We start from the raw sequence: 6,344 nt of genomic DNA, 5'->3' as shown, positions 1-6,344 counted from the left end.
ATATATATATAATCTTACTTTATATATAAAGCCATGTTGACTTTATTTTTTTAAGAAGGCATGTGCTAGGGCACCTGGGTGGCTCAGTCGGTTGAGTGTCTGACTTTGGCTCAGGTTGTGATCTCGCAGTTTGTGGGTTTGAGCCCAGCATTGGGCTCTGTGCTGACAGTTCAGAGCCTAGAGTCTGCTTCTGTGTCTCCCTCTCTCTCTCTGCGTTTCCCTCATTCATTTTCTGTCTCTCTCAAAAATAAAAATAACCATTAAATAAAAAAAAGAAGGAATGTGTGCTAATGTAAGAAATTGAAACAATAATCAATTCAAAAATTGGTAAATAAAAGTCCACCTCAGTGTTCTGAGTTGTGCAGTTACACCTTGCAACATCGCATTTTGGTTTCTTTCTATTCAGATATCCACTTAAGAAATACAACTTGTGCTTCTATATGTGCTTCATTGTATGTGTGCATATGTATTATATAGGTCATATAATGTTAATATTGTTAAATTTAGTCAGTAGCAGCATGTATTTGTTCAGTATGTAATATATGCCAAGATCGAAATTTTAATTAAGAGCACATTTTTTAAGGTAACAAATCTCTGAAAAATAGGAATGTATAAAAATGAAGGATAATTTCATTTGAAAAAAATATGGTGTCCTTTTTTTTGTCAATGATTTAATTTCTCTGAATCAAACACTTTTTGAAGGAACATGTTGTATGGTGGTGTGGTGTTATGTTCTCTTAATTACTTAAAACTTGTACTTTCAGAGCATCTTGAGGGAATGAACTTAAGTAGTAATTTTGAAGTTTTTTTTTTCAGACCAATGTAGCCTATTTTGAATATTAAAATCATTTAAGGGGCGCCTGGGTGGCGCAGTCGGTTAAGCGTCCGACTTCAGCCAGGTCACAATCTCGCGGTCAGTGAGTTCGAGCCCCGCGTCAGGCTCTGGGCTGATGGCTCGGAGCCTGGAGCCTGTTTCCGATTCTGTGTCTCCCTCTCTCTCTGCCCCTCCCCAGTTCATGCTCTGTCTCTCTCTGTCCCAAAAATAAAATAAAAAATGTTGGAAAAAAAATTAAAAAAAAATCATTTAAAAGTTATGATTATTATACAAATCATTATATTATAAAATATTACTAAAAGTTTCTCTAGGGGTTCCACTACTAAGCTCTTGTGATGCACATTGTTTTCAGCAAACCATTCCAGGACAATCTGCCTGAGGAAAAAAGCCTGCACAGCCAGCTGGTCTCTGCCCCCCATCCCTGAGCACTGCAGGAAGATGACTTAGCTGTTGGAGGCCCATGGGGGTCAATCCTGCCTGCTTCTGTGCTCTTCCACTGCCTGTTTTCCTTTCTGCAACCCTGGGAAACCTACCTGTTTCATATTTGCGTGTTTTCGTGCTTTCGTCATTATGTTTAGGATTTAGATTTTTAAAACATGAGCTTGCAGGGGTGTCTGGGTGGCTCAGTTGGTTAGGCGACTGACTTCAGCTCAGGCCGTGATCTCACAGTTAGTGAGTTTGAGACCCAAGTCGGTCTATGTACTGACAGCTCAGAGCCTGGAGCCTACTTCAGATTCTGTGTTTCCCCTCTCTCTACCCCTCCCCTGCTCATGCTCTGTCTCTCAATAATAAATAAATGTTAAAAAAAAATTTTAAACATGAATTTGCAGCGACACTCCAAAGAGGTCCCCTATATAATACACACTTTAAGTGATCTAATTTTACCCATTTATCTTTTATCTTTTTCATTTAGTTTTAGTTTTACAAATGTGGCCTAAAGAGAGCTTTGAATTTTACACAAAACAATATGAAACTATTTTTGCATTAATTCTATGGCTACAGAAATCATCTGAGAGCAAATTTGTTTAGGTGCCTTCCTTTCAAAACAATTTTTTTGGTTTGGTTCTTAATATATTTCTCAAAATGTTTGGGATATTTTTCAGTAAGTGATGGTAGAATTAATTTTGTTTTTAGTTTAATAAGACTCCGATTATAAGAAATACTCAGTTTTCATTTGATTTCATCACTCTATCACTTTTCTATGAAGTCTGTCTCCTCACATAGGGCAGAAATAGGGGCTTCTTGGAGCAAATTTGCCAAAGTGCCACTTGCTTTATCTTAAAAGATTATGTGGGTATTACACAACATATCAGTATATATTTGTTTGTTTCAGTTTTTTTTGTGTGTGTATGCAGGAAATCAAGTTTTGTGAGTTTTTTAAAGTAATCTCTACACCCAATGTGGGGCTCAAACTCACAACCCCAATATCAAGAGTCACATGCTCTACCAACTGAGCCAGCCAGGCACCCTGGATATCAAGTTTTTAATAAAATGTTCCCTCTCTCCCATATGTATCTCCCCTTTCCAAGGGATACAAATCATATTTATGCATTATCTTCAGACTCATATACTTGTATTTTGAACAATATGATACAGCTTTTCTCTTTGTAATTCTCAACTTCAGCCTATATGAAGCTGTCTTAGAATTTGCTGCCCCTTTATCCAGTCACTGAAGGTAATTTCTCTTATGTGAGTAGAAATCTTACATCTTTAGCTTATCACTCTTTACCCTCCACTTGCATGCATACCCTGTCTAGTTCACCACCTCCTGTATCAGTTAGAGATCCTTAGAAAATTTTTCTTAATATCAGAAACATTTTTCATATCAATAAAGTAATTATCTCGATTATAATTTGACCTCATAATTTAGCTCTTTCCTCATTTTTGGATATTTTGTTTTTTCCAGTGGTTCTGCTTGACTCTGCTATATCCCTCTGGCAAAGGCAATGGTTCTCCTACTTGAGTGTTCATGAGCATAATCTGAGGGCTTGTTAAGACACAAGGTGAAACCCCCGCCCAGGTTTCTAATTTACTAGGTCTGCTTTGGGGCATGAGAATTTGTTTCTTACAAGTGCCAGGATTGATCTGAGGACCACACTCTGAGAGAAATGATAGTGTAAGCAGTGCAACTGAAGGTTCACTAACTGGGATAGGGAAAATCACTGAAATGTACCAAATATGAGAGTGCAGAACTGAAGCTCAGTCTAATATGTAAATGAGTGCTTTATACTCAAACTTTATCAAGGCAAATGTGGGAGGGGGGTTAGTCATAAACTCACCTCTGGAGGGAAAGGACTTGTTCAAGATCCCACATAAGTTTAGTTAAAATTAGGATTCTATCGGGGTGCCTGGGTGGCTTGGTTGGTTAAGCGTCCGACTTCGGCTCAGGTCATGATCTCACGGTCCGTGAGTTCGAGCCCCGCGTCGGGCTCTGTGCTGACTGCTCAGAGCCTGCATCCTGTTTCAGATTCTGTGTCTCCCTCTCTCTCTGCCCCTCCCCTGTTCATGCTCTGTCTCTCTCTGTCTCAAAAATAAATAAACGTTAAAAAAAATAAAAAAAAAATTAGGATTCTATCAACATACATGTCCCTGACAAGTACAACCTTAAGCAGGATGCTAAACCTTTGTTACTCTAAGTGAACAAACACCATTGGCATCAGCTGGAGTCTTGTTAGAAATGCAAATCTGAGCTCTCATCCCAGACCTACTGAATCAGAATCCAAATGGTAATATTGTCTCCAGCGATTCCTATGCTCCTTATAGTTTGAAAAGCACTGGACTAGGCTCTCCTCCAAAGCTCAAGTCCCTGAAGCAGAGCTCAGCTCAGAGAGCATTTAGATAGCAAATGCTTTGTGGTTATGTTGTAAGTCAGCTGCTGTTTAAGATTTGTTTGGGAGTATTACCCAGGTGTGGCACCCTTCCAGGTAGGGATTTAACAAGCATGCCCTAAAGGTATACTATCTTCCCTTCCTATCTCAGAACAGCTTCTAACTGACAGCAGATACATCCCACAAGTTGCCTGGTGGGGACATTCACAAGTTCTGGGATTGGCATAGATACAAAGACAGTTACAGTATTACAACTGTCAACTATTAGTCTCTTCTGACAGGATTGCCTTAGTGCAGGACTGGATGTGATCCAAAGTCAATGGAACTGGAACTACAAGTTCAGCTTGTGAAGGTTCCTGATGCAGCCATGTTTAAGAAGATTGACATTAGCAGGTGATCAGAGTTTTTCCCTGAGGCTTATATAGGGAATTAAAAAGAAGCAGGTGAATGTTTTTATATGCTTTAAAAACACTGATCCTAGAGGAGTTGTAGCCCCTTCCAGAAAGTATTGCTCCAGAGCAAGCTGTGAATCACTTCTATTTGCACTCAAGAAGAGTCTTTTCTCTATTAGTCTGAGGAGAACCCAGCTAAGTTTCCAGGTAAGGGAGTGAGAGAGTAACTTGATGTAGAATCTTAAGGCATGGTGTTTATTGCAACAGGCAACAAGCAGGGTCAATTTCTCCAAGTAATGCTGTGGTTAAAGACCTCCAGCCAGAGATATGAGTTGAATGCCAAGGTAAGTGAACAGCCTAGGACTTGGTAAACGACGTTTATGTTCTGCCCTGGTCCTGTCAGCATGTCAGAAGGAGGGTTCAAGACTTGCTTCGTGCTTTGCATTTCTAAGTGGCCAGTGCGGAAAAGGGGACAGCCATTCAGGCCAACTCACAACAGTTCTCTTTCATCAATTAAAAGAATTTTGCTTTTGAACAGAACCTAGGATTGTCAGGCGTTGCATTTAACAGATGATGTGAATATAACCACTATCAGCCAGCGTCTATAGAATACTTTTCTTTATTGGCCAGTGTTCTTCTTGCTTTCCATAGAATATTCCGTTTTAAAGGTAAAAATATCATAGAGGCTTATTCAGGCTCATAACCAAGTGAAGGAAGATCCCTGGCTTTCTCATAACTATTGGGTATCCCTTCTTTTTTTTTTTAAATATATGAAATTTATTGTCAAATTAGTTTCCATACAACACCCAGTGCTCATCCCAAAAGGTGCCCTCCTCAATATCCATCACCCACCCCCCCATCAGCCCTCAGTTTGTTCTCAATTTTTAAGAGTCTCTTATGCTTTGGCTCTCTCCCACTTTAACCTCTTTTTTTTTTTCCTTCCCCTCCCCCATGGGTTCCTGTTAAGTTTCTCAGGATCCACATAAGGGTGAACACATATGGTATCTGTCTTTCTCTGTATGGCTTATTTCACTTAGCATAACACTCTCCAGTTCCATACATGTAGCTACAAAGGGCCATATTTCATTCTTTCTCATTGCTGCGTAGTACTCCATTGTGTATATAAACCACAATTTCTTTATCCATTCATCAGTTGATGGACATTTAGGCTTTTTCCATAATTTGGCTATTGTTGAAAGTGCTGCTCTAAACATTGGAGTACAAGTGCCCCTATGCATCAGTACTCCTGTATCCCTTGGGTAAATTCCTAGCAGTGCTACTGCTGGGTCATAGGGTAGGTCTATTTTTAATTTTTTGAGGAACCTCCACACTGCTTTCCAGAGCGGCTGCACCAATTTGCATTCCCACCAACAGTGCAAGAGGGTTCCTGTTTCTCCACATCCTCGCCAGCATCTATAGTCTCCTGATTTGTTCATTTTGGCCACTCTGACTGACGTGGGGTGGTATCTGAGTGTGGTTTTGATTTGTATTTCCCTGATGAGGACCGACGTTGAGCATCTATGGGTATCCCTTCTTTTTTGTTTTTGTTTTTGTTTTTGTTTTTATTTTTGTTTTTGCAGGGTGGGGAGGAACAATTTACAGCATTTATTGAAGATCTGCATATAGTATGAAACAGTAAAAACATGATATAAATGCAAAGCAAGATTTTTCAGCAAAAGTTCTCTGATATTTCTTATGAGGACTAGGAAATTTCCAAGACTATTTAGAACACATTTGTTAAAACATTAACAATTGTGGTACATGTAGGGAAATTTCTCCTCATAAAAAGATTTATTGCATTCTTCCTCCTTCCCTTCCCAATCTTGATGTCATCTTCCAATGGAGATGAATCCTCCAAGCTGCTCTTTATAGTTTTATTCCTTGTGATTACATATATAAGCTATACAGTTTATAGAGTTTACTTGCTCTTAACTGCCTGTTTTATTGGTTTGTTTTTAGCTTAATATAAGTATACTACATTTTATTGTGCCTCACAGACACTGCATTTTTTAAAAGTTTATTTTATTTATTTATTTTTAAATGTTTGTTTGTTTGTTTTGAGAGAGAGTGTGTAAGCTGGGGAGGGACAAAGAGAGGGGGAGAGAAAATCTGACAGTGCAGAGCCTGACATGGGGCTTAAATTCATGAACCATGAGATCATGACCTGAGCCAAAATCAAGAGTTGGACGCTTAACCAACTGAGCCACCCAGGTGCCCCTTTTTATTTATTTATTTGTTTTTAGTAATCTACATCCCTGGAGCTTGAACTCACAACGCCAAGATCAAGAG

Source organism: Panthera uncia (genome assembly GCF_023721935.1).
Source record: "Panthera uncia isolate 11264 chromosome B3 unlocalized genomic scaffold, Puncia_PCG_1.0 HiC_scaffold_1, whole genome shotgun sequence".
NCBI lineage: Eukaryota > Metazoa > Chordata > Mammalia > Carnivora > Felidae > Panthera > Panthera uncia.
This window is presented reverse-complemented; position numbering follows the sequence as displayed.